The sequence below is a fragment of the Anser cygnoides genome, chromosome 1, assembly GCF_040182565.1.
Source record: "Anser cygnoides isolate HZ-2024a breed goose chromosome 1, Taihu_goose_T2T_genome, whole genome shotgun sequence".
Taxonomy (NCBI): Eukaryota; Metazoa; Chordata; class Aves; order Anseriformes; family Anatidae; genus Anser; species Anser cygnoides.
The window spans coordinates 204,019,469-204,047,082 of NC_089873.1; the positions used below are offsets into that span (position 1 = coordinate 204,019,469).

The window sequence follows — 27,614 nt, forward strand, 5'->3', positions numbered from 1 at the left end:
TCAGCTCAGCACCTCTGCAGTTTGGGAGGACCTGCACCAACGTTTCCCACCCAACGCCCACCCACTTGGCTGCAGTTTCCTTCCTTTCCTCCACCGGGACCTGCTCCGTTGGGCAAATAACTTAATTAAGTTCACCAAAGAAGAAACAGAAACAGCTCGGTGGGTGGGGTTCTGCCCCAGGAGGCACAGGCAGTGCTCCCTTTCCCCAGGACTTGTTCCTGTATTTGCCATTAACTTTTGGAGAAGAGCACAAAACTGGTGCTGGGAGCAGACCAGCAAGCGCTGCTCTCCCAGGTCAGCTGCCACGTGAGCTGGAGAGGTGTGGGCCTCATTGATTCATAGCATCGCAGAATGGTTTGGGCTGGGACCTTAAAGCCCACCCAGCTCCACCCCCCTGCCATGGGCAGGGACACCTCCCACCAGCCCAGGTTGCCCAAAGCCCCATCCAGCCTGGCCTTGAACACCTCCAGGGATGGGGCATCCACAGCTTCTCTGGGCAGCCTGTGCCAGGGCCTCACCACCCTCTGAGTAAAGAATTTCTTCCAAATATCTAATCTAAGTCTCTCCTCTTCTAGTTTAAAGCCACTCCCACTTGTCCTATCACTGCACCCATGACAAAGAGTCCCTCCCCAGCTTTCCTGTAGCCCCCTTTAGGTACTGGCAGGCCGCTGTGAGGGCTCCCTGGAGCCTTCTCTTCCCAGGCTGAACAACCCCAACTCCCTCAGCCCGTCTGCACAGGAGAGGTGCTCCAGCCCTCTGATCATCCTTGTGTGGCCCTCCTCTGGACTCGCTCTAATAATTCCATGTCCTCCTTGTGCTGGGGGCCCCAGAGCTGAACGCAGGGCTCCAGGTGGGGTCTCACGAGAGCAGAATGGAGGGGGACAATCCCCTCCCTCGCCCTGCTGGCCACGCTGCTTTTGGTGCAGCCCAGGGTACAGCTGGCTTTCTGGGCTTCTGTGACAGGCAGCAGCACCGGGCATCACAAGGGCTGGAAGGAAAGGAACCAGTGTCGCACAGGGGCATCTTGCCCTTAATCCTGACTTTTAAAGCCCATTTTGCAGAACTCTGCATTTTTCCTCTCAGAAGCCCTCCCCTCCCAGCAGCGGCGGCAGCCAGCAGGGGGAGACGCGGGCACACGGCGGGGTTTGGGGCGCCGAGGGCCGCAGGGCCGGGGCTGGGGCTGGGGAGAGGCCTGGGGAAGGTTTGGAGGCAAAACCCGACAGAGGTTTTTTCCAGGCTGCTTCCGACAGGGGCTGAGGCCTGCGGCTCTGCCCTAGAGAAAAGGCTGAGGTGATCGCAGCCGCCCTCCAGCGCAGGAGAAATCCCTTGTTTGGCACGAAGCTCGCCTCTGGGACCCATCCACCTTCAGCCAAAGCACCCTTTTTGTCCACTTCTCCTTAATGCTATTCCCAGAGGGACGGCACTTCACATCCCTTTACCACAAAAGCTGCCAACCCTTCCTGTGCCCCCCGCCACCAAAAAGCAGGCAAAGGATGGAAATGCATCAGGGAAATGTCCCAGATTAAAAATACCTAGAGCTTTTGTTTAGTGCATCTCCTGGGTCTTGAACAAGCTTTAAATGATAATAATAATAATAGCAATAATAAGAAGAATACAATCTTTAAATAAGAAGAATGCAATCTTTAAATAAGAATAATAACCATAACAAAACAATAATGAACCTAAATAATAATAATAATAATAAAGATAAAAAGCAGAAATGTTCTTACTCCACCCTTCTGGACGTCTCAGTCCAAATTCTGATTTATATTAGAATAAAGGAGCACAAAGAGTTAATCCCATTTATGTACTTCGACACAACTCCTAGCTCAAAGCTAGCAGAGGCTGGGAGAAGTTATTAAATGAAGGTGGTATTCTTGCCCTGATGAGATTATTTTCTAATAAGAAAAAAAAAAAAAAAAGGCACCACAATATTAGAAAAGAAGCAGGTTGTTTCTGTGCAGGAGCCGTCAGAGGAACAGGAGAGGCTTGGCGGGTTAGGACATTCCTGAGCCCAAATTCCAGCCCCAGAAGCGGCCGACCCGGAGCACAGCCCTTTGTCACCTCTCCTCCTCTGTGAACCCAGCCTCTCAGTACCCCCACTTTTCACAGGAATGCTGAACGAAATGCCTTGAAGATGAAGTGCCTGTGTGGCTGTCACGCCGCCAGTTCTCCTGTGCTGGGAGGATTCGTATGGTAACAGGAGACAAGGCCAGGGAAGCATCAGTCAGCCTGAATTTGGCAAACGGGGGTGTCCGTGTCTGATGTCCCTCGCTGGCAGATTAGGGTGTGAAATGCCCCCCCCAGGTTATCCGTCACCATCCCCTCAGCTGCTGCAGGAGGTGGCTGCGCATTGCACCACCAGACGGTTACCTTCAGCTGGCCTTTGCTTCGCCGCCCTGACCTTCTGGGTTGGTAATGTTGGCTTAAACATCTATGATCTCTGAGTGTAAGTATCCCCAGTCTCTTTTATGGGGTGTTAACAATCTGTTCATATTTAAACTAATGTTTCTTTCCTCGTTTTCCTCTTTTCATATTTTTTTTTTTGAAGCATATCTGAAAGGTATCTGCTGACAGGCCATTTCCAACGAGGTTTCCCTCGCTGTGGAGTCTGGGATGTCCTAGCTGAGGCTGCAGGTTTTGGTACAATGAAATACTGCAAAAAGACCATAATTTAAGTCTCACTGAGCCCACACATCAGTGGGGTGCAGAGCAGCACACAATGCTCGTTCAGCAAAGCAGGACATCCACATCAGTGCAATTTCTTACCTAACGACCCCTGCTGTAAGCACAGCTGATGAGCTTGTGTGCAGTGCCCCATGCCTGCTGCACTCCCATTTTGGGGACAGCCAGCTGGGGCACAGCCACCAGGCACCACACCACACTGGTCCACAGCGACCACAATGGGTCCAGCCTTCTCTGCTGCACTGGAGAAAATGTCTGGCAGGTAACCTGGGTCCTGCAACAGGAGATGAGTAGGTCAGGTACCTGAGGCTTGTTTGGACCTTAGTAAGAATGTCCTTTGCAAATCTAACATATTTGTTTTAAAAATATTTTTGTGATAGAGAGGCAACATTAAGAGTGAAATAGAGAATGCCAAGTGGGTTCTCAATACTGTTTGCCAGTCACCTTTCTTCTGCTGTCATTTGTCGTCGAGGGAAAAGGCGAGTCCTTTGAAGCACCACTGATATTATTAGAAATCTAAATATTTGCACTGCCTCTCTGTGTCTCCATGAGTCTCACACAAGACACTAGCTTCTCTGTTAGCATCCAGGCAGGTTAAAGCCCCAATACCAGCCATGCTGTGCTTGCCAGGAGGCTGGGTCACAAGGAGGTGGGGAGTCAACGTGGATCCAAGTCACCTCTCTGCTTTCCTTCCGCTGTGCATAAAATATGACACTTAAAAGGATGCTCAAGCTGCAGTGGTGAAAGCAGGGCCTGCTCTTGTAGTGACACAGTGCTTCAGCTCTGCTGCATTTATGCCTCTTCCCTCCTGCTCCCAACACATGCACCCAACTTCTTACGGCAAGCTTTTGTCCCCTTTGCAACACTAGAAAAGCACAAAGTGAAATGCCAAGACTGAGACTCTATCATACTTGGGGAAAATGCCAACAAACCTTGTCTGAAGCATTATTCATTTAATTCCATGGAACTCTGACAATAAATATATGTTCTTGTGGTAGTCCTTGCTATTCTACACACCCTGACCTCCAAAAGAGCGTGAAGCAATCATCCCAAAGGAGAGACATCTCCCAGCTCCCCAGTCATCCTGTTGGAGGTCTGTTTTGCTCCATACAGGCAGATCAGGTTCCAAAAAGCATCATGTTTCTGGAGGAAGAACACTGACAAAATCAAAGCATGTGTGAGGAAGAGCCAAGCTGAAGCCAGGAAGACGTTCATCTGTCGGTAAGTACTCCCCTCCCTTTGTTCCCTTCTGCTCCCTTGTCCCCTTTTTCTCTGGAACAGGGAAGGCATTCCTGATGGAGACACAAGTGGCACAAGGAACATTTAATTGTTGCAGTGAAACCAGTGCAAAACAGCATAGAACTGAAGCCACATAAACCGGGGAAAAGTCAGAGAAGTTTGTGCAGGAGCATCCTAGGGCAGCCGCAATGCTGCTGAAGCCTGTGATGGAAGCAGGGCCAGGCGTCACATGGAGATGAGTCTTTGCAAAGAATCAGTCTTAATATAATCAAAGTCCAAATGCAGTCCAAAATGAGATTGCTGTAAATAAAGGAGGAATTTATTAGTTCCAGATGGCTTCATAACAGTAAGTTTCAGAGAAATCAAAGCCAACATCTTGAAGAAAATAAACACCCCTTTTGGACCATCTTGCAGATTGAGGTGTTGGCATAAAACAGATGCTCTGAATATGGAAAAGGTTATTCATATACATGATACAAAATAATAATAATAATAGGAATAATAATAATAATAATAATAATAATAATAATAATAATAAAAGGTCTTCTTTCCTTGATTCTCCACATTTCTGTTACAGTTTGGTCTCCATACATTTCACCAGGTGAGACCATGGAAAACTTTTTTTTTTCTTCCTGATTAATTTTGTTTGTTTCAAACTTGTTTAAGTCACAAATTTCAGCCTGAAAAGTCAGCTGTGCTGTGCACTGCTACTGCCAGGGAATAGAAGTCAGGGCTATTTGTTCCTTGGTTATCTCTGAAGCAAGAAAGCCAAGTTTATGAGAAAATCGAAAATGGATCCATTGAACCCAACGATGTATCTTCATTTGCAATGGTGGTTTCAAAATTTCACCCCAAATGTTCTTCCTGCAGTCTGTAAACTGAACCTGAATCCAAATCTGAAGTCAGGTTTGGCTCTTTCCTACTTTTCCATCAGCAATAATCTGTTTGGAATTTTGTAAACATTAATGTTTATAATCCATAATGTTTATAATCCACAAACCAGAAACCCACTTTAATGTTGTGAACTTTGTTGTCTCTACAGAGCTCGCAAGGAGAAGCAGCAGTGCAAGTTTATTTTAGCCAACCAAGTCAGTTGGTAAGGTTCTGTCTGTATGCAGCAGTTCAGTCTGCTGTATAAGCCAGGGTCAGACATGTTTACATTTTTCCATAGTCACTTCATAGCCACCACCATATACAGAATCCCCACGTTCTGCATGCTTTCAGATGAACAAAATTGTACCTGGATCTTAGACTCCATCCTGTTCCCATTAAGCCTTCCCTAGCTTTAGCTGATATTTTGGGGCTCAGCAAAATGGTTGTCTACGCTTTGCCCGGATGTGAAATAATAAATTTTTACTCAGTTCTGGCTACTTGTTTGGCTGGCTGTTTCTATCTGTACCTCTAATTCTCATAAACATTGTAAGATAGCCTGTCCACATTTTTAAAGTGATTTGCTCCTCTTTGCCCTTCCTTGCTCTAAGGAGAATGGCTAATTCCTGTTTACAAGCTGCTATGGGCCTTTTTGCTGATATTTCCTTTCTCTCTGCAGCTGGGACCACAGCATCTCTTCCAGGAAACCAAAAAGCCTCTTAAAACATCTTCAGAAACTTAACAGGTAGATATAGTTTCTAGTTTTATTAATTCCTCTGCTATGTTTGGAAGTCATTGACTTCTGAGAGTAGCAAAACTAATGAAAACACTTCACAAGGAAATAAAGTACTGTCCTAATAGCATGAAAAATGACATTTTTTTATAGCTGTGGCTTCTGCTAAGAGGTGCATTTCCTTTCTGAGGGGCTCCTCTGCCACTCTGGGATGCCCCAGCGCCCGGCACTGCAGCAGCGGTGCTGCAGGGGGTGCCCAGCAGAGCGGTCGTTTGGCCTCTGCCTGGGTGGTGTGTCAGGGAAACATTCACTCTGGTTCCACCTTCCAAGCACAAGTCTCTCCACTGGCTGCCAGGCAGCTCCTGGTACTGGTAACCAAGCCCATTTTGGTTTTGGAACCATGGTGCTATCCCAGGAATAATGAAAAGCTAGGATAAAGCTCAAGATGAAACAAAGAGACTTTTTTTTTTTTTTTCCCCTCGCTATTAGAGGAGATCAGACGAATTCAGTCCCCGAGAATCTTTAGGAAATTAGGTAAACCCTTCCTGCCCAGATCAGCTCTGTCAAGATGTGACTCAGTCTCTGTGAGTGCAAGCAATTATTGTTTCTGTCTCAGCTGCAAGGTCATCTCTGAAAATACTTACTTTTGATGAATATTCACCGTCTGAAGGCAAATGACGAAGGCATTTCATTTTCCTCCAAAACACTGTCATTTACACAGATCTAACCATCCCTTCCTCCAGGCCAATGTCACTTACATGAAGCTGAACTTCCTAAATAAAGCTAAAACCAGCTACTAGGAACAAAATGAATTTCTCTAAACACTAGGAAATGAGGGAAATGCCATTACACATGGAAAAGAAGGACATTTATTATTTTTTCCAAAGCTTTGTCTTATTATAGTTAGTCTTACAATAGCACCTACATAAAGCAATTCAGATGAGAACCCCCCTGAGATAAGCATTGTGTGAAGTACTTATAGTAAGAGGCAATCCCTGTAATTGCAAGGAGATTAATGTTAAAGAGATTGAAGCATTTCATAGCTGAATGTCCTGTCAGTGAAGCTGGATAATAAGCCTTCTTTTCACACACCATTTACCTTTAATGAAGGAGGATAAATTAACCTGCACGGTTCACTAATGACTTCCAGTACCCAGGCTAGGTCACTTTGGCTAAATCTGCATGGGAGACGTCGGGCAGACAAGAACTCAGAGCAGGTGGGATGGAAGCCAGCTTTGATCTGAAGGCTGAGCAACAGCCTTGGCATGGTGCTGAGGTTGCGTTCCTCTGCCTTGCTGACGTAGCTGAGGGAGAGAGCAAAGAGCAGGGGAAAGGATGACTCAACAGATAGCAAGAGTTGAAGAAGAAAGCACGTAAAGGGCTTGCCTAAGGTCACCCGGAGCTTGTGAGGCCATGGCTGGGGTTGCAGCAGGGCACACTGGCGAAGAGCAGCAATGACCAGCCTGACACAGTGCAGACAAGGCATTCGTCTTCTCTTTCTTACTGTGCTGGCTGCAACTTTATCAAGCTCAAATTTTTCTTCACTAATTTCTCTCTGACTTTCTCTATTCCACCACAGGAGCCCAGGGTGAAGTGTTAGATAGCAGTGGGGAAGTTGAGTGCACACAGAAGGAATTCAAGTGTTGGAGGAAGCCGGGCTGCTGGACAGAGTCTGCATCTGCTGCTGAAGGCTACATTGGTGCTGACACACTGGGTTATTTCTGCCATGATATTACCCGAGTGTCCAATTAAAGACAAGGTTAAACATGGTTTGAGATTAATGTTGTGAATACTTGCAAGAGGAGATTTCAGATTTTGCTTTAGTGTTTAAAAGGTCAGAAGCTTTACAGCTCCTCCTAATCTCCACAGAGATGCTTCCCAAACAGCCTCTCAGGTAGCACAAGACTAGCTGTAGGACATTGGGACAGCAGGGAAGTCTTCCACTGGCTGGGATTAACGGGAAAAGGTTGCACTAATGGGAAAATTACGCAGATTTGTTTTGACTTAAAAATGGTTGGCACTCCCCCCCCCCCCCTTTTTTTTCATTTTTTAATGTAGGGTATTAAACAGTTTTGTTATTGCAACAAAGTCAGTGTATTTTTAATACATAAAATGCAGGGATAAATAATATTTTTCCACTAGACTTTATTTGGGAATCAAAAGTACAAAACCATATTTTAAATCTAGCTTCTTAACCATGCCAAAGAGTGTGAGTCACACATGATGGAATTCACAGAGAAGCCAGCAGATGTTGGAGAAATATTTTGGTGTTAGATTTCTGTTCCATATCCAGAACCAGACAAACTGACCGGTCCAAAGGGTGAAATCCAAGAATAACAACAGCGGTCAAGATTTTCAAACTCAGGTGCATAAGAGATAAATCCATGTGGTGGGATTACAATAAAAGCTAATGTCTTTTGACTCCTATAAAATATATGAACAGGCAGAGGCATGCATATATATATGAATATATATGAATAGGCAAGGTTTGTACCACAAAGGAAACTGGGGTGGGATTTGGGAATCTACTTGTAGGTGTCTGCATGTGAACTAGGGACTAAGCTCTCATTATACTGAAGAAGGATGTAGTCTCCAATAACTTCGTAGTCCATGGAGTTTGGAAATGAGTCAATTGGGTAACTGCCAGGTGACTCCTTCAGGGTGAACTGATTTGTGCTGGGGGCTCCATGGTCTGTGTTGGTTGGATCTCCACTGACTGTAATGGGAGCATAGAGGGTCCTCATGTCCTCCACCTACACTTACGTGTTTTATTGTCTAAATCCCACACCAAACGCTAAAATAAGAACCATTTGTGTAACTGTAGTTGACGTGTCTCAAGCTATGTCTAACCAGCAGCATATCCCAAGTGCACCCACTCTGTATAGAGGTTGCTCCTTTGTACACACTGCTTTTTTCCCCCAGTACATTTATTTCTTCACAGCAAGGAAACTGCAGTTCTCAAAGCACCCCTGAACCAAACCCCAGAGGCGAACACCGTATCTCAAAGGAAAGTGACAGAAGGGTTTCTAGCTTTGTCCTTATGAAAAATACAACCCAGTCTCAAACTGCAAGAAATGCTACACCATGCTCTGTACCTACAGGTAACAGGATCTCCTCACTTATAATGTGAGCCTGAAGTTTGGATTCTGACCATGAGGGAATCATAGAATCCTAGAATCACTGAGGTTGGAAAACGCCTCCAAGATCATCTAGTCCAACCATCCCCCTACCACCAATATCACCCATTAAACCATGTCCCTAAGCGCTAGGTCCAAGCTTTTCTTCAACATCCCCAGGGACAGTGACTCCACCACCTCCCTGGGCAACCCGTTCCAATGCCTAACTACTCTTTCTGAGGATAAATGTCTCCTAATTTCCAACCTAAACTTCCCCTGGCACAACTTGAGGCCATTCCCTCTAGTCCTATCGCTAGTTACCTGCGAGGAGAGACCAACCCCCAGCTCCCCACAGCTTCCTTTCAGGTATTTGTAGAGAGCCATAAGGTCTCCCCTGAGCCTCCTCTTCTCCAGACTAAACACCCCCAGTTCCCTCAGCCGCTCCTCACAGGACTTGTGCTCCAGGCCCTTCACCAGCTTCGTAGCTCTTCTCTGGACACGCTCCAGGGCCTCGATGTCCTTCTGGTAGTGAGGGGCCCAAAACTGAACACAGTACTCGAGGTGCGGCCTCACCAGAGCCGAGTACAGGGGGACGATCACCTCCTTGGTCCTGCTGGCTACACCATTCCTGATCCAAGCCAGGATGCCGTTGGCCTTCTTGGCCACCTGGGCACACTGCCTGCTCATGTTCAGGCTAGCATCAACCAGCACCCCTAGATCCTTTTCTGCTGCACAGCTTTCCAGCCACTCTACCCCAAGCCTGTAACCTTGAATGGAGTCAGCACTAGCCCTGACAGCCTGGACTATCTACTTTGGACTGTGCTGTCATTAAAGATATTGAGATTTCTGACCAAACCCACTTTCTATCATGCTGTTTCCATGAAAGTCAGTCTTAGAAACCAAACATATACAAACAGTGTACTACCAGCCCTTGCAAACTCCCCTGGCACATCTGAGAACTGGCCCAAGCTTCCAAATATTTTAAGAAATCTTCAGGGATTTTTCTTTTCCTTTTCTTTTTTTCTTCCCTTGTTTTATCCATTTTTCCGTAGGGAAATTATAATCTGCTGGCTCCTGCTACATGGACCTACACGTTTCTGCAGGGTGACGCTGGAAATTAAGGTCTTCATAAAGCTCCCCCAGCAATATCTAATCTATATAACAAAGGACAGGAAGGGACAGAAAATCAGCCCCGAGGTCCTCAGAGTTAAACGTCCGAGAGGGTGAGGAATGCCGCCGCGGGGGGAGGCGTGTGCGTGCAGCCCAGCCAGCTGAGATGCTGCAACTGCGCTGGAGCAGGGCTGGTAATCAGAAACACCCACGGCACTCGGCTTCGCGCTCACTGGGAAAGGCATCATGGAGCTCAGAAGTGTATAAAATGACGAGTGCTTTGCTTTTCTCCTGGGGTTAAGCTTCTTGAAGGGCCAGGGCTGAAGAAGTGTTGAGCACTAAGTGGTGAGTGCCCCATCGTGCAGCCCAGCCACGCAGACCTCATGTGATCCCACGGGGGTGATAGGAGAACACACAGATGAAAGCCTGAAAAAGCCTCCTTGGAAGGGGTGGGCCTCACCAAATATCCAGTGTATTTTTATAACCCTGCTCCTCAGACTGAGATTAAGAAAACAACAAACAAGCCGATCACAAAGGATCACAATGCCAAGTAAGGCAGTCGAAACTAATGATATAAATACACTTTGAACAGGACATCTTTATCAAGAGAGGAAGTAATAAGGGCTACAGTGACCAGGCAACATGGGAGAAAGGAGGATAAAGAAGGACCGAGATAAGGTTAATGAAGAATGACAAATAGAGCCAAGTGGCTTTTTCCTGTTAAAATAAAAGCCCCTGTCCTTATCTAGGTCAAGGACAGGGAGGGGAGTTTCCTCAGCCAAAGAACTGCACAAAGTGATCCCTGGCAGCTAAAGGGACGTGGGGACACTGCTGCTCCTGCCCTCCCTGGAGCCAGGAAAAGGCAAACACAATCAGATGCAGGTTCAGCCCTAGGAAAACATTGCTCCATTGGCCAGATTCATCATTTTGTCATTCCAGAAGTGTTCCAAGAAGGATAATAAATTGAAAGGATTAAACGAAGAGCAAGAATTGGCTGAAAGCAGATCAGTGCCTTCTGGCTACCAGACCCCATTGCACTTACAGCAAGAACTGTTTGCATCTCTCCCTGGTGTGGTTTTAATTTCTAATAATTGAGCTCCTCACAGTTGTTTGTGAGCAGACATCCGTGGCTGTCACCCGACATGGACCTCTCCCTGATGATGGCCTTCTTGGTGGATGGAAAATGCTCGGCAGCAGTGCTGGAAGACTCGGAAGAGCCCATGAACTGGCTGGCTTGGACAAAACCAGAGCCAGTGGAAAGAATCCAAAATACTTTCGAGGATGTTGGCTCAGGGCTTTTGAGACTTCAGGCCAAGATGACAGGGCTAGATGGCATAAAAGCAGAGCAGGTGTGAAGGTCAGGCAGAGATTTATGTGACAGCACCCACGGCCTGTTGCAGGCCAGCCAACACAATTCTCCATCCAATTTTAGACTCTGAAGAAAGGGGTTAAGTGAAAGCTTGGATTTGAACATAGATATAAGCAGGTTAAAGGTACGAAGTTATGTTCTGGTAAGCTGTATGTTATATCCAAACTAAGAAAAAACAAACAAAAAAAAACCTTCATATACACACATCCATGCACATTCATGGCTTCTTCTAGCTCAGCTTGGAAAAAAGGACCCAGACATTCTTATCACGTAGTCACAAAATCAGATTTGGGAACTTTGGCAATGCTATTTATAGCCTAATTTACCCAGCAATAAGATAAGGTTGTAATGTCCCTTATCATTTCACAGAATTGCTCTCAGTCTTAACACATTACTGTTTACAAAGAACGTGTGCAACACAGATGGGTGCTCTCTTCGTATGACGTGCACTTAGATTGCCATCTGAAAAGCATATGTGAGCAGCAGAGCATGATGCAATGATCACCTGTGCTTTGATGAGGGTGAAAAAAAAAATGAGAAGGAGCTAGTGGTAATAATAATAATAATAATAATAATAATAATAATAATAAAGGTGGAAAACTCACAGTAGCTGTTCTTTGCTGAAACAAATCTGAAAGATTTACAACCTCTCATAGAAGCTGCAGAGGAACATCCTAGCTCTTGCCTCCAGACAATGCACTGAGACATTGCACCGAGAAGTGGTTGCTGCTGAGGATATCTGAAATGAAATATTCCATATGGCATCCTTTGTGTTTCCACATGGAGCCTCTTTTGACCTCCAAAAGCTATTCCTTCTCATTGTTTTTATCCCATGCAGATATAAAAGTTCGTCACAACTTCATTTCATTAGCGGACACGTGTACGTGAGAGGACTCCCAGCTTTAAAGCAACCCATTTTTTACAGGTGGAGGTGGGCAGCACATGCAGGTCTCCGCACAATTACCACATCACTCAGGATAGCTGGTGATCATTTGTTCCAATAACTTCTTAAGTATTCTTTTTAACAATAATTTAGTTTTGTCTTTTAATAAAGAAAGCAGATGTAGGCTCCAGTAGAATAAATCCTCCATGAAATACCCTCTGAACTCCAGACAAATGTTTTTTAATAGATTTATGTTACATATCATTTAAGGAGATATTCAGGTGTACAGACGTTGCTGGCAGCTGCTTCACAGGCCTTTTCTGCACTAAAAATAAGCTATGAAAAATGACAGCACAATAAAGATATGGTCAAAAGGATAGCACTCGGTAAAAGTACCATCTGCTCATTTAAAAGCAACAAGCATTTAATATCCTGTAGTAACTCTTGTTTTTGAAGCATTTTACTATTCTGAAATATTTGCAGGACAAAGGTCCCAGAAGTCCCAGGAGAGAAGAAAGAGCCACTGCTGCAAGAGCAAATGCAGAGCCAAACAACTCATCGACCAGCTCAGCAAAGAAATGTCCTTTGCTCGACTGTGGCACATACAGTCCCTGTTTAGAGCTGCCCCCTTGCTCAGCAATGCCCCCCAACTTTGGGGAGCGGAAATAGCTCAAAATCCAAGCAAAAAAATCTTTGAAAATACTAACTCATCTGAGTTCATGCTGTGCAAGGAGAGAAAGCAGAGAAAGCGTAGGGACCCGACAGATCTGAACATGTGGAAGTGCTTCTCTGTTGACCCAAAGGTTTTATGGAAGCTAAACCAGGCTTATTATTGAATTTCTTTTTTGTATGCTGTAAATTACTAAAGAGAGGTCCCAGATTTCAAAATCTGGCCTGGATTTCAACCTCCCAAAGTGCTTGGTTGATTGATTCTGTGGTTTTAGTTCAACTGCTGTCAAGCAGCCAGTTGCAAAACTGGCATGTGGTTCCAGCCTCGGATTTTGATTATATTTGGACCAAGCAGAGGGTGCGTCTGGAGCTGGGATTTTACATTATGTCTCTATTAAGTAACATTTTGCAAACACTCAGTCCAGAAGGAGAGAGTACATTCCAAAGGGCACAGTCTGTTTAAAGAGAAAATTGTATTTTAAGCTTCAGGTTCCCACCTTCTGCACCGTCAGGACTGGAGCAGCACTCAGCACAGCGTTTACAAAGGGGGTTTATAGCTTGCAGGACAAATCCAGCCCTCAGCACAGGTAGTTCACCAGTTCCTAGCACAACAAAGGGCTCCATAACAACATGTTGGAGCCCTGGGCACAGCTGCTCGAGCGTAGCTCTTGATGGAGCAGTCAGAGATGCCATCCAAGACCTCTTCCACCCCGTGAAACTCGAGCCATCATCAGCAAATTCAGTGTGGGTCTCCCAGGAGAGGACTCCCAGGCTGACCACACCACACCTCTAACAACAAAAGGGACCATGGCATTAAGGACCTGTCTGTGCAACTCCATCACAGGGCTGTGACCAAGGGCTCACCAGCTAGTCCTCCCAGCCTTGGTACAGATGCCCAGCCCTGCCAGCCCTTCACCGTGCCAGCCTTGCTCCCAAAGCCAAGCCATAACAAGGGGCTTTCCCAGAATAAAACCCTCTGAGCAAAGCAACAGCCACAGTGAGATGCCCTGGGGGGTGAACAGAAGGAAAGTGGGATATCTGGTGACCTTCCAGGCTCGGCACATTTTCAGCTGAACTGTGGGTGATGGGTGGGTAACAGTCCTGTGGGCTTAAATTAAGCAATAAGGAAACTGTACTTCGATCAAAGCAACGGGAAAGCCTCCACACAGTATTTATTTATCTCTAGATTAATCTATCTTAAAGGTCTCAAACTTATCTTGTCTCTGCAGTAGTTTTTACCATTTCTGGCTGTGTGAGTTTTGCTGCTGCTGATGTCCGGCACTCAGCACCCATGAGCTAATCCTCACACTGGCCCGACAGTGGGTGTGGGGAGAATCCCATAAAACAGCTCACGAGCTCTTTGAGGGTAGGTGTCCCCCAGGGGTGAGTGGCTGTACCGTTCATTTTCTGCATATTCAACCAAAAGAGGTTTTAGAGGTTACCTGTGTCCTTGTGGCTCCTCATATCCCTTTATGAAGACACGATAAAGTAGCTTCTCCTATGGGAACTGGAGACAAGAGGCCTGTCTCCTGCCTTACAGCGCCGTGTTAATCACCTGTCCCTGCTCCCGCTTACCAGTAACAAAGTCAGCATGTCTAATCAAGCCTGACCTGAATGAATTATGATGCATTTCTTACCTGAAGTGACAGCCAGAGATAAGCACCCTATAAAAAAAATGGAGTTCCTTGAAATACTGGTATATACAAATATCACTCAATAAAGAGCGCTCTTCTAAAATTACTGACTTTATTAATTGCAGTATGATTTCCTTATCTTCCCCTCCTGATTGCTCTAAAGTGCTAACGGAGCTATAAGAAAGTGAGGTTCTTTTTAATTCTGGGTTGCAAACCATCAACACAGCTGCAGATTCATTTCCAGTTGAGGATTCTTTCTGGTTAATGAAGTTAGAGCCGGAAGAAATCCAGTTTGGCTTTGATGTTTTAAACAGTTTATGGGCCTGACTGTTGGGAGGGGAAAAAAATAACCTTTTATTTGTACTTTGGGCAAATTAATTTTTGAAATGGCTGAAAGGCAGACAATGAGCCTTGCACTATCATGCTTGCAGAGCTGCTTTTGAGATTGAAGCTAAGCATAAAAACTTCTTGGACGGAAGCCTGAAGTGCTCCCCGGGGAATAATTGTGCAACAGCAGAGGGATGAACTAGATAATGAAATAAATCTTTTTTGCCATTACTGTCTGTGATGCTAAACTTATTAAAGTGCTGCTAAGGACATGATAGCAGAAGAGACGTTTAAGACTCTCGTAAGACTTGCGATGGAAAAAAAAAAAAAAAAAAAGAAGAAAAGTGCAGCTGTAAAAGCCAAAGGAACTGCCAGGCCTGCTGATACACTGTGCAGCCCAGGCAAAATTGTAATTCTGTGAATTTTTAGAATTCCCCAAAACTGCTAGGAAAAAAAAAAAAAAGGCTTAGGAGCTACTGGAGAGAATGTTGAAATAGGAACCAGGAGCAACAGAGGTGGTGGAAAACCATCTCCTGCCTAGAGGACAAAACCACCCAGCGTGCTTGTGAAGGGCAGGACCTCTCAGGTCTGCTTGCTCCAGGTCATGTCATATTTGCAGTGGCCAGAGCAGGTAATCCCTTCAAAGGGATGGAAAACCACCCGTTCTCTGGAGGCAGCCGAATGTCTCCAGATGGCATGGGCAGGGAGAGCTGGGGTCACAGCTCGGCACTGGGGTCTTGCAGCTCTGTGGGGAGGCTGTGAGGGAGCTGAGAGGGGTAGGAGCAAAGAAAAGAGGGATGGAAAGGGAAAGCATTGATCAAGGACTCTGTGTGGTTTGCTGCAGCTCAAAACATCTCAGAGTTAGCCAAAACCTTGCTTCCAGACATGTCATGAGGACCCAGCAGACATGTATAAGTCTTGTTTCATTGTCTGCTGTTCGTGCTCTAATAAAACTTGTATTCAAATGCCCTTTTCTTGAGCTTATTATAGGAAAATTTGGAACAGCTTTGAAGTCCTATGTTCTAGCTCTGGCTGCCTTAGGATCCCTGCTCAGGATGTACCAGAGCATCTTGGTGTCACCTTCCTTTCTTATGATAAGCAAGGCGAGATGTCTCAGTGTTTCATGGGTAAGAAGAGGCAAACTACCTGCAAAAAAAAAAAAAAAGGCCCCATACTTCCTCCCCAAATAGTCTTGCAATCCTATGAAGAACATCACAAACAACCTTCTATGTCTCCTTTTTTTTTTTTTTTTAAGCTGGGGGGTAAATTTCTCCACCACTAACACAGCATTAAATCATGCTTACTGATACAGCGCTACCCTGCAATACGTCCATAATGTTTGGTTTCACAACATATTAAAATAGTGCATAGCATCAGCTCTGGAGAAGCCTGTATGACAGCACATGCAGCAACTTCGAAAGGAGAAGATAAGAAAAGAAACAACGGAGGGAAAAAAAAAGGGGCTGTGAGCTGTCTGGACAAAGCGGAACATACTGTGGCTTGGAGATTTGTGCTGTAATATGTGGCATGGCTTTGGAGAGGTCACATATGAACCTGAGAGGGAGGGAGAAAACGGTTAGGGGCTAAATGCTGCAGAAAGCAGCTGGGAGGAAACAAGGCAGGAAGAGATGGAGCCTTTCTTGTAAAAATCCCATGGATTCGCAATAGAATCAGCCACCTAAAAATGGTGCCACAAAAGCAGGAAAACCTGTCTGAAGGTCAAAGCAATTTTCCTGTTCCTGAACCAATGCAGAGGGGATATGATGGAAGTAGGCATGCCTTTTTGGTGAATAAGGTTGTTTCTGCTTAGGTTTGATGTGTTCAGAAGATCAGAACAACACCAAATGTGGAATTAGATATGAAGCATGGTTTTCCTGACTTCAGGGTGGTTTCCAGAGCGTTTGCCTTGACGCTGGGCCACGTATCCAGAGTGACATAACCAGCACAAAACAAGCATACCTTGGAAAGAAAGGAATGGAAGAAGGCATTGAAAGAGGGAATAGAAAGTACACTTACAAAGTACAATGAAATGATGCAAAGCCCTGTGAATTATGCAGAGCTAAGAACTAAACTCATCAGGGATGACTTGAATTTTATTTTTTTTCAGTACGGAATTTATAGTTTTTCTTAATTTATTGAGCCCATGGCAAGGTAAGTCAAGTGGCAAAAGAAAAGAAAGGCTGTGCTGGGGCCTATCCCCTGTCTTTCTGGTGACTATGGAGTGTGGTGAGGGAAGAACTGGCTTGTGTCTTCCTTTGAGGCCTTCCCTTGTATTGATGATTTTCACTGAATCCCAGAAAAAAAGAACAATTCTCAAAGATGGGCAGAATCCCCAAAGATGTGCTGTAGAGTACACATTTAACTCAAAGCCCTTTGAATTTTAAGAGGAAATGTAGAATGTTCCAGGCTGACCCATTAAACCTATCTATAGTACTTTGATGTTGCTAGACCAGCTTCTGAGTACCTTCCAAATTTAACACTTTTAGCTGTCAGCTACCTTTCCAAAACAGGAAAGTTCTGCTCTCCTGTAACTAAACTAGGAGCCTTCAGCTCCTCTGAGAGACAATAGAGAGAAACAATTTTATTCAGTGATTCATCTGACCTACTTTATACATCAGCTTTCGGGAAACTTGAATCATGGCCTACAAGATGGCTTCTTCTCTCCATTGACGGCAAAGTGTTTATCACTTTGTAGACATCTGCATTTACTCAGCCCAAATTGCAACCAGAGAAACTAAAGCCGAGACCTAATTTTCTTTTGTTTCATTGGCACATGACATTTAATCTTCTTCCAAATCTGTGCATGGGAACACAGAGAGGAGAAGTAAATCTAGGTCTGAATTCCAGGCTAACCGATGATCGCTAGATTATTCTTACAGCCTGATACAAAATCAGAAATGGTTTGTTTTCAGCTTCTCTTTCAGTTACAACTAAATTTTCCAGACAGCCCAGTATGGTTGGAGTTCTTCTGTTCAACAGAGCATAAATATTACCAGTAGGCCAAATCTCAGTAATTCTTCTACGTTAGAATTCTTGCTCAGACTTGTATTACTTGTCCCATCATGGAAAGCTTAATCGTAACTCTAATTTGTATCAAATTTGAACCACACCAAATCTCTCTAAAATGACCTGTGCCCAGATTACTTTGCTTCCGAGTATTTACATTTGAATCTGGTCGGGAGCTGTATAGCTGTTTGAGGTGTCATGCTCTGCTGTTGGTTAGTTGAAGGGTGAAAACAATTTATAGGATTTCTTTGTGGTGACATCACTCAGGTAATAGGTTTGCAGTAATTTTTTTTTCTCTCTTTTTTTTTCACGTTTTTTCTTTTTATTTTTCCTTCTTTCTCAACTAAAATACTATATTTCCCAGGGAAAATGTTATTTTGCATTTCTCTTCCCTTTATATATATCTCTTTCACTTCATGTCATTTTTTTCCCACTTTTAGTAGAGCAACTTTTCCCATTCATGTGGGGAATAGAAGGAGCTTCTACCCACTCCTACCCAACTTGTAGTTGGCAAACTCAAGCTGTAAGGTAGTGATGCTCCTGATGTTCAGCTTTCTGTTTACACATTTCTGGAGACTTCACTCTTTTCTGGGTTGAAATAACGGTTTGAAAGAGATTGTTGCATAGAACAAAAACGCTAGTTACATTTTGGATAAAAGAGGCTGCTCTAGTGCTGCTGGTTTTGGAAGGGGAGCTTATATTTTAGCAGATCAGGGATGTGCAGCAGTTATATGTCGCGTCTTGTTTTCTGTAGTCTGCCCAAGATCTGATCAATCTCTAGGCTCTCAGAAAAAAATGTAAATATGCTCTACAGATGTTTCTTCTGTACAAATAGCTACAGTCTTTGAAGAGCCCATCCTTACTGCACATGCTCTAACTTTTTACTTCTTTTTCCACATGTGCTCAAACCATTCACACTCATGAGAGTGTGGTGCTAACCATGGCCCGGCCCTAACCTGCCTGCAAGGGCAGCAAATCCACCAGACCTCTAAGATTGTTCCAGTTGAAGACAACAGGGACAAATGTGGGTTTTCCCAACAACGGGAAGCTGTCATTGGTGCTGGAACCAAGGGTTGTAAGTTGGTATCTGTTCTGCTCTGAATGACTGCTTCTGGCAGATGCCCCCCAGGAGCACCAGGAAAGTGTTTGATTTTGTCATGGAAATGATTAAAATAGGAGTGGGAAAAGGGAACGGATCAACAGAGAGCTCAAAATTTAGGATTATGAAGGATTAGCAGATGTGACAAGGAAGTTGAAAAGAATCTAAATTTTCGTGTGGCTCCATGACATGGGGGATATGTATCAGGACAGGTAGCCAAAGATACAGAATCATTGGAATCAATGCAGAGGTGACATACAAGCTGAAGAAGGGAATGCATGGCAAGCACAGTATTTTCTTCAGTGTCTGTGGGGAGATGAGGAGACATCTCAGACCACTGGTGAAAGAAACCAGCCCAGGTGAAGCAGCAAGGTTAAAAAGAGGGAAAAAAGCCGTTAAAATGGTGATCAGCTGGGGAAGGAGAATGGCACTGGACTGAGAAGCCTGGTGAGTGAGCATGGGAGCAAGAAGTTTTTGTATTGACTGTGCTCAGGGAACTTGCAGCCTTGGTTAATTGTTTCACTCAGGCAGGGGAGGAATATTTCACATTGAAATGGTGCAGGGATGGAGAAGGGTTCTGGTTGGATCATTCACAGCAAACCTGTGTACCTTAACCTCATTATTTTAATCTCTAATGAAGTCTATTTTATGACTGGATGGGCTTTTCACTTGTTTATAGATCAGCTCCTCCATGTGGTCCCCCTCCTGGCAGAGGTCCACTCTTCCCAGCCTCCTGGCCCAGCACTTTTATAGACATCTCGCAACTTTGACCTTACTAGAAAAAGCTCTTGGTGTTTGCACAATCAGTCAAAGGAAATACTGAATGTCATGTATTACCTTTGTGGAACATGATCTCGCAGTTGGACCCCACTAGACGTAAATCCCATACAATTTAAGAGACCTGTTTTCAACCTGCTAGTATTGAGACCTCACAGCAGCTGGTGGATATTTCCATTTTTTGTATAAAGATAGTCCTTGGGCTTGACACTGTGTTTGATACAAAGCTATGATTTTGTTTCTGAGAAGGTTGCTCCCCCATCATTTCCTTCTTCTTGAGAATGGATTGTATCCAGATATGTCCTTATCTTCTTTCCCTTGCAAGGCTGTGCTTGCTCATGCCTATTGGCCTTCGAAGAGTTGTTCAACACTCCAAAAGAAATAGAGCCAGCTTTGTTTCCAAGCTCCTATTACCCCTCTTCTTTATCTCTTAGTTAAAAGCTTTAATGGATCTGTTCAGCTAGACCATTTGAGGTTGAAGGGTACGAAGAACTTCAAAGGTTAGGAACTTTATCACTGATTTTGTGAAAAGACCATATAGTTGGATTAAAAATAAACTCCACTCACAACACTACATGGAACTTTGCTGATCTATTTTTACTGCATCACAAATAAAGCTGTGAAGAGGGGGAAATCCCACTGACTAAACAGGATGTGTGGGAAGGATAGAACATGACTCCATCCCGTGTTACCCAGGTACTCATTAACTCTTAGAAAATCAGTTTAGACAACAAAAAGTGGAATGTCTCCAGCACCAGATGGTAGTGATGAGGAAGAAAGAAGAGTGGAGCAGACAAGATAAAACTTGGCAGGAAAATATAGAGGAATTTCTGTTCATTAGGACAGAGATTGGAATCTGAAAGTGCTAAATTTAACCATTCCTTTGTTGTCAGGAAGTGTCTGAGTAGCTTACGGACAAAGATAACTTCCATCCCGGCTGAGACTGTTGGCCCATCCTCAAAAAATCACCCAACTAACTAGTGACAAATTTTCTGATTTAGTTTATGTGATGGATCATCTGTGGTATAAAGCCATGCTCCACGTGTGCCACTGACCAGTGTGGGTACCAGCTGGATCCCTGTAGAACAGTTTGCAATTTCCAGCCTATTCCAAAGTTCAGAAATGTGAGCATCCTCTTGGTCCACATGGCTTTAATTCAAGGTTGATGCTCATTGATATCCCCTTAACTGCAGAGTATCATGTACTTTATTCAATGTGTCCCAGAGCATTACCAAGTATCCTCATCCTTTGCCACAAAGAACATTATTTTAATATATATATTAATTAAAAGAAAGAAAGAAAGAAAAGAAAGAAAGAAAGAAAGAAAGAAAGAAAGAAAGAAAGAAAGAAAGAAAGAAAGAAAGAAAGAAAGAAAGAAAGAAAGAAAGAAAGAAAGAAAGAAAGAAAGAAAGAAAAAGAAAGAAAGAAAGAAAGAAAGAAAGAAAGAAAGGAAGGAAGAAAGAAAGAGAAGGAAGGAAGGAAGGAAGGAAGGAAGGAAGGAAGGAAGGAAGGAAGGAAGGAAGGAAGGAAGGAAGGAAGGAAGGAAAGAAGGAAGGAAGGAAGGAAGGAAGGAAGGAAGGAAGGAAGGAAGGAAGGAAGGAAGGAAGGAAGGAAGGAAGGAAGGAAGGAAGGAAGGAAGGAAGGAAGGGAGAAAGGAAGGAAGAGGCAGTATTAGTATGAAAGGTTTATTCTTTAGAAATGATCAGGTACCCTCAATAAATTTCTAGATGCATGAAAGTGAACCATAGTAATGAGGAAAGCAGTTTTCCAAACTAATTAAATGTCTTTGTGGAAAGAAAAATTTCACTGACAAGGATCCTATACAGACTTTCATACACGCGCTGTGCAGATAGACATATTTTTGGAATGCCTCTCCTGATGAAATATCAGGGCTGTTATTAATCCTGCCTGTCAATTTTATTGAAAGCCAAACAAATTGCATACAGCATATGAAGAAAGAGCAAATGCAAACCTTCAGTGGCAAGTAGGAGAAGAATCCCCAAGATTAAAGGAAGCCATGTTTTCCCTTTTACATGCTTTTAAATGTAGCATGTTCTGCCTTGGTAAGAACATTTAGCAGACACTTAGCATACACAAACCAGACTTGCAACAAAACTGTGCGCAGAACTCAGAAGCTGCAGACCTTCATTGCCATGTTTATTCAAGGACATAGTAGCAGGGGTAGTTGGTCTCTTGTGAGGTGTTGTGAAACCTACAGCCTCCATATGTATGAAGTTCAGAGACATCATGTCTAATAGTTCATTAAACCCTTCAGTCTCTTCCCATTTCAGCTTCAGCCTACAGATCTTTCACAAAAGCAAGCCTGCACGGCTGGGCATATGGTTCCCTTTTTTCATGTGGCTTTTCCCTCCAGAGTCAGCAACAGGGTTTTTGGAAAAATAATGTACATAATGGTGATGGGGCCAGAGTTTGGTACAACCATAACTAAAAGTCTCCTTGAGCATCAGTTCAGAGATTGCTGTTTTTCCTGTACTGCAAGATGTCTTTATGGAAATCCGGGAGCAGTTAACAGAGATGAGCAAAGCAAAACACAAACTGAAACCCAAATAACCCAACAAGGAATGGTGGAATTTCCTTAGTCAAAACTAATACTGAGGGAACAGGATTTGCTCAGGTGAGGTGGGTATGTGACTTTGGCTGTTGTACCACGATGGTGATGGAAACCACAAAGCCCAGCTTGGTGCCAAGCAGCCAGGACTCTCTGGGTTGCTCCTGCTGCCCTGTGGTAGAGGAAATTGGGGTGCTGGCATCCCCCAGCTCATGCCAGGTCACTCCAACATGCTGGAGACCCCTCTGGGGCTGCAGCCAAAGCAAGGTGGGGATGTGGGGAACCATGCTCCTTGCACTGACAGCAGCACTGAAAAAATGGGATTGTGCAAACTTGTGCCAGTGACATTCATAACGGTGATTCCTGGTTTAACTCTTGCATCCAAATATGCAAAATACTTCCTATGACAAACAGAGGATTGCTACTAAAGTCTTCCATAAAGTGACTTCACAGACTGTTTTTTAATCTTTCCAGATTGCAAGAGCCAAAACTGAGAGTAAAAAGATGGCAACACTATTTTTTTATGGGGCAAAAGAAAATATTCTATTTCCAGATGTCTCACAGCCCTTTCAAGTACAGAGGAAGATAGGGTGACAGCAGATTTTATGATTCTTGGCTTCAGAATTACATCAAAATTGTGTTTTATCTGACATCAAAAGAATGAGCTGTTTTATCATCATGACAATGTTTTCTTCTGGTCGGATTAGTAACAGTGCAAATAAGGCAGCTATAGAGAATGGGAAATAAAAAAAAAAAAGTTTTGTCCTTAGGCTTTATCTGTGGTTTACCAGCTTCTAAACAATCAGCTATATGATGAAAGAGAACCAATAAAGCATTTATATTCTGCATTATTGCTAAACAAATGTGTAACTTTTTCTAAGCTTGAACTCTAGACAATTTTGAGGTTTTGTCCCATAAGACCCCAAACCTATTTTGGTAATATTACACCAAAAGCTATGCTATACCGCAATCTTAATTTAAGTATTTATTTCTGGTGAAAATTAAAATAAAAATTGAAGTAAGCGTGCTGAAATATGCTGTCTATTTTGTACATAACTTACCGCAGATTCCTAGCATTACTCAAGCAACGACTTAATTTGTAATAATTGTTTTTGGTGGACCACGTGTAACTGGATTTCAGCAAAGCAATTGAAATGGTGCCATATGGGGAATTACTGGTAAAAGGGTCTGGCTGGAGCAGAGACAAAAGGTGCTGAAAGGGGAACCATCACGGTAGAAGGAAGGTGCAAGCAGGTTCCCAAGCATCATTCCGAGCCAGACTTAACTAAATATATTCACCAGCAGCATTCGTACATGAAGGAGCACATCGATGAAATTTGGTGATGACAGGAAGCTGGGAGGAGCAGCAGAATATCTCACAGGAAGAACTCAGGGAGCCGATTACTGAAAAATACCCTAAAGATATTCCATTATACAAAGCCTAAGATCATATACTTAAAAGGAGATTGTGTTTCCTGGATGAACTCTGCTGGAAACAAGGAGACAGAAAGTCTGTTTTCATGATGAGGACGGGGAAGTGTGAATTTCTGATGCAGGTATCTGCACAGGCCTCCAAGGGTCTTCAAAGCACCTACAACTTCATGTCCAGCCACAGGACGTTTTTTTGGTCTTTCTCCTATTAAAGAATGCCCTCCCATGGGAGGCAGGTGTTGAGGGGTTCATCAATAAAGGCAGGAGTGTGGCCGAACCCCCACGCAGCTGTATGCAGAGACATCTCGAGCCCAGGGAGTAGGCCCCGCTGAGAACAGCAGCAATCCTTCCACCTGCACAGCTCTCTGAGCCTAACCCGTTATTTCAGGCAAAACGTCTTTCAGAGGGATCAGCACATCTGGAACCTTCGCACCAGCATGAAGGATTGCTTTTCCCCCACCCACACGCTCTGGGAAAGTCTTCCCTGCCCTTTCATTGCCCACAATGATCCCTCAGAAGGGCTGGCTGGATACAAGAGCTCCCACACGACTGGTGACATTTAAGCCATGTGGCGGGTCCTGCTGCGCGCCACTCCTGCTCCCACCGAACACAATAGCAGGCTTTGCTGGGTGCAGGATTGAGCCCAGCGTGACATTTTCTTCCTCCCCACGCCTCTTTGCTGACTGAAACTTTTGTGAGACCGCGGAGGCCAGAAAGCCCCTGTGGTCCCACCTGCTTCTGCAGGCCCTGGTCCCACGCTCGGTTCACCCTGAGGCAGTGCCCACCCCCTTGCGTGCTCGTTTCCCTACCAGCGATGAAACGAGGCCCCCACATGCCCCATCCAGAACGAAAAATTCTTTGAACTTCGGACAAGAGAAATTTGGTGGGTGCTGTTGACAAGCCATGGTATCATCCTCCAAGCAGGGACACCATCTTCCCCAGCGTGGGGACCAGAACACCACCACAGGCAATGTTAGGTGAAGTAGGGCATGATTGGGAATTCATTAAAAAATAGCCTTTTGTAGCAATTCACAGAAACTGAAACACTGTTGAAACATCCTGATTTCAAACAACTTTTTACAAGAAAGGTTTCTTTCATCCAGGCAGAAATTTCCAGTCAAAACCAGAGTGAATACCAACTGCCCGCCCCAGAACAGCCAGGCCACTGAGTAGGCACCCACTTGCAGCAGGGAAGCACAAATGTAAAATTTAACCTGATTTCTGATGTGAACCTTTATCCCTTGTTTTTCCCCATTCTTTGCCATCAAGGGAAATTTTATTTTCAAGGACGGGCAAGAACAGAAGGAGAAAGATGAAGACAGTGGGAAAATACCTAAAGGAACGGTTTTCTAGCCAGCTGAGGTTTAAAACCATCTAAAATACCACATTTAAACCTATCCCTTTCTATATGATGGCAAAGATAGTTCAACCTCTGCTCAGAAGTGGAACTTTACGTTGGACAAGCCTTTAATGAACTTTTCCTGATGTGAACATTTTTGTCCTCTTCTTAGCAGCCCATGGTAGGAAATACACCTGGCTTCACAGAGGAGGGGATGCAGAAAAAAATATCTAAATCATCATTAAATTATTTTTTTATGTGACCTGTGGAAAATCACCAAATCTAAATAGTTTCCTATACGTATTTCATGCTGTGTTATAGGAATTGTATAGGAATTTTTATAATACAATTGTATTATACATCATTACTTCTGTCATTCCAATGAAGAGCTAAAAACGTTCATATGTCCATCACATGACAATATTTCATAAACACTCTTTGTTAGAGAGTTGGACTTGGAGTTGGCCAGGCTTCCCAAGAAAATACTCTTCCTTCACCATATCAACATGAAAAGTGATTTTCAAAACTGGAATGAGCATAAATAAGCAAATATCAGGTCACATGCATCAGATATTTTCATTATATGTGTCACTTAAGTGGAATATTTTATATCACGATCATTTGCGTGAAGTATTAGAAGCATTTAACTTCTTCTACTGATGCATACTTATCTCTTAAGTGCAATTTATTGTAAAAACAAAACAGCAACAAAAACAGCAACAAAAATAAACAACAAGAACAATGTCCACAAAATGTTTGCAGAACATTCATTGTCTCCCCTTGAGCCACAATCACTTAATTACTGTGTGAGAGATCTTTGGATAAAGAGCAGCATGAGCCTGCTCTGCGACTCAGCCTTTTCCCACTTAGTTTATCTAAACAGAAACCCAAAGCGTCACTGATAATTTTGTACTAGGTATAACCAGTGTTGGTAATTGTGTTTGGAGCATGCTAAGATGTTTCTGTTCCAGAGTTGTTTAAACATTGACGTGTAAAAACCCAGACTAGCTTTAACAGCAGGCACAAAGCACATACTAACAGGAAAAAACATCTTCTGGGTGGAAGAGACCAGGTTCCTAATTCTCCTGTCACTGACATTTACGCTTTTCCTGTGTACCTACAGACAAATCACAGTCTACATTTCTCACATGTGGGTGTTATACACTGGCCTCAGATTTAGCATTTACACATTTATTTTAAGAGGCTTGATGTAACTCAGCTTGTAAGTTTTTATTCTACACCTAGTGGAACAGGGAATGGATGAACAGTATTATATGTACTATTCATGCGCAGCCATACATGTGCACATATATACATAGCAAACAATTCACTAAATTTCTTGCTCTTGAGGTATAGAAAATATCGCCATCTCGCTCTCCTCTGCTGCTCTGCTCTGGCCGTGCTTCCTTTTTTACTCCAAGAAAGCAGAAAAGATTTTACCCACCCATCATACTTTATCCACTCTTTGAAAGCTTCCCTTCTAAAGGCCTGCGCATATTGCGTTGGCACTCTACCAAAAACCGGCTAACAAATGGCAGATTAAGTGGAAACACGGAAAAGAATTTCAAGCATGTATTATACTTGCCTGGAGTTCAGCGTGCAACTTTAAGACGAGGGCTGCCCTCTAAACAGGCAGGCCTGGGAATTCGGTTGCAAAACAATTACAGATGCAAGGAAAATACCTTTCCTCTGAGAAAGAAACTTGATGATATTCTGCAGTCTTCAGTAAACCGAGTTCACTGTGTGCTCTGGAAGAGCAGCATGTTCTGTGCTGTCTCGAGACTTTAGCTTCCAGCTCCAGCAGTGCTCTCTGAGGGAGTTATACCGTATTAACCGGAATTTATGTTATGTCAGCCCCTTCAAGATGCAGGAACAGAAGATTAATAACCATTGCCATTCACAACCAGAACAGCCTCTCTATCCCCATTTAGTGCTCGGCCTTAAAATACAAGAATAATGAGGCATTTAATTCAGTTCTGCAGATTATCAGCAGTCATGATCAGCTGGACAATGAAATTTCTAGTGTCATGCTTGTATATAATTTATTTACATGTGTTTCCTTGATGAATTATTTTGGCTGCATGACTATCTTCCTTACAGTTTAAAGCACAACTCCACTCTGCCCATCATCTTGAGAGAATAAAAGATCTCAGCCTATAGTCTGAGAAAGCATTTGAGAACAGAGGCCTAGTGGATGGGAAATACCTACACTAAACCAGGTTTTATTTTCTCAAGCCCATATCCAGGTATCAGGAAATTGTATGGGCAGAAATTCCCAAATCTAGTAGATCATTTCTGCACTCCAGTGCTCCCCTAAAAACTGTTAGTCTCATTGTTGGCTTCAGAGGAACTTTTTTCTTACTCCATCAACCGAAAGAGGACCTGATTTATGTCTTTATACTGACTGGTTCAAATTTGTCCACAGTTTATTGGCCCTAAATTTAGTAAAAGCAATGTGACACTTTAGTCTAGTTAAAGCTGAAAATAACCTATTAATCTGCACTCATGACTGGCTTTCGAACTACGACAATCATACAAAAGCTAAGATTGATTTCTACTGTCCAAAAAAACAGTAATTAAGCCCACTAATATGTATATATATATAAAACAGGTGGAAAGAAAAGAAAATGAAGGAAAACAAGCAGCATTTAGTATGTTAATGTATCTTTTCTGTGTTTGAATGCCTTTACAAATAAGTAACTGTGCAATAAGATTGAAAGTGTAACCCAAGTATAGTACAAATACAAGAATATCTGCA

General features: G+C 43.7%; 1 long non-coding RNA gene across 1 annotated transcript; it reads left to right on the top strand.

Moving 5' to 3' along the window:
* The first annotated feature begins 3,766 nt into the window (after positions 1–3,766).
* Positions 3,767–8,436, top strand: LOC106048036 (uncharacterized). Its single transcript, XR_001214043.3, has 4 exons — positions 3,767–3,906; positions 4,967–5,020; positions 5,474–5,539; positions 7,107–8,436. It is a non-coding gene; the product is annotated as an uncharacterized lncRNA (long non-coding RNA).
* The last annotated feature ends 19,178 nt before the right edge of the window (positions 8,437–27,614 follow it).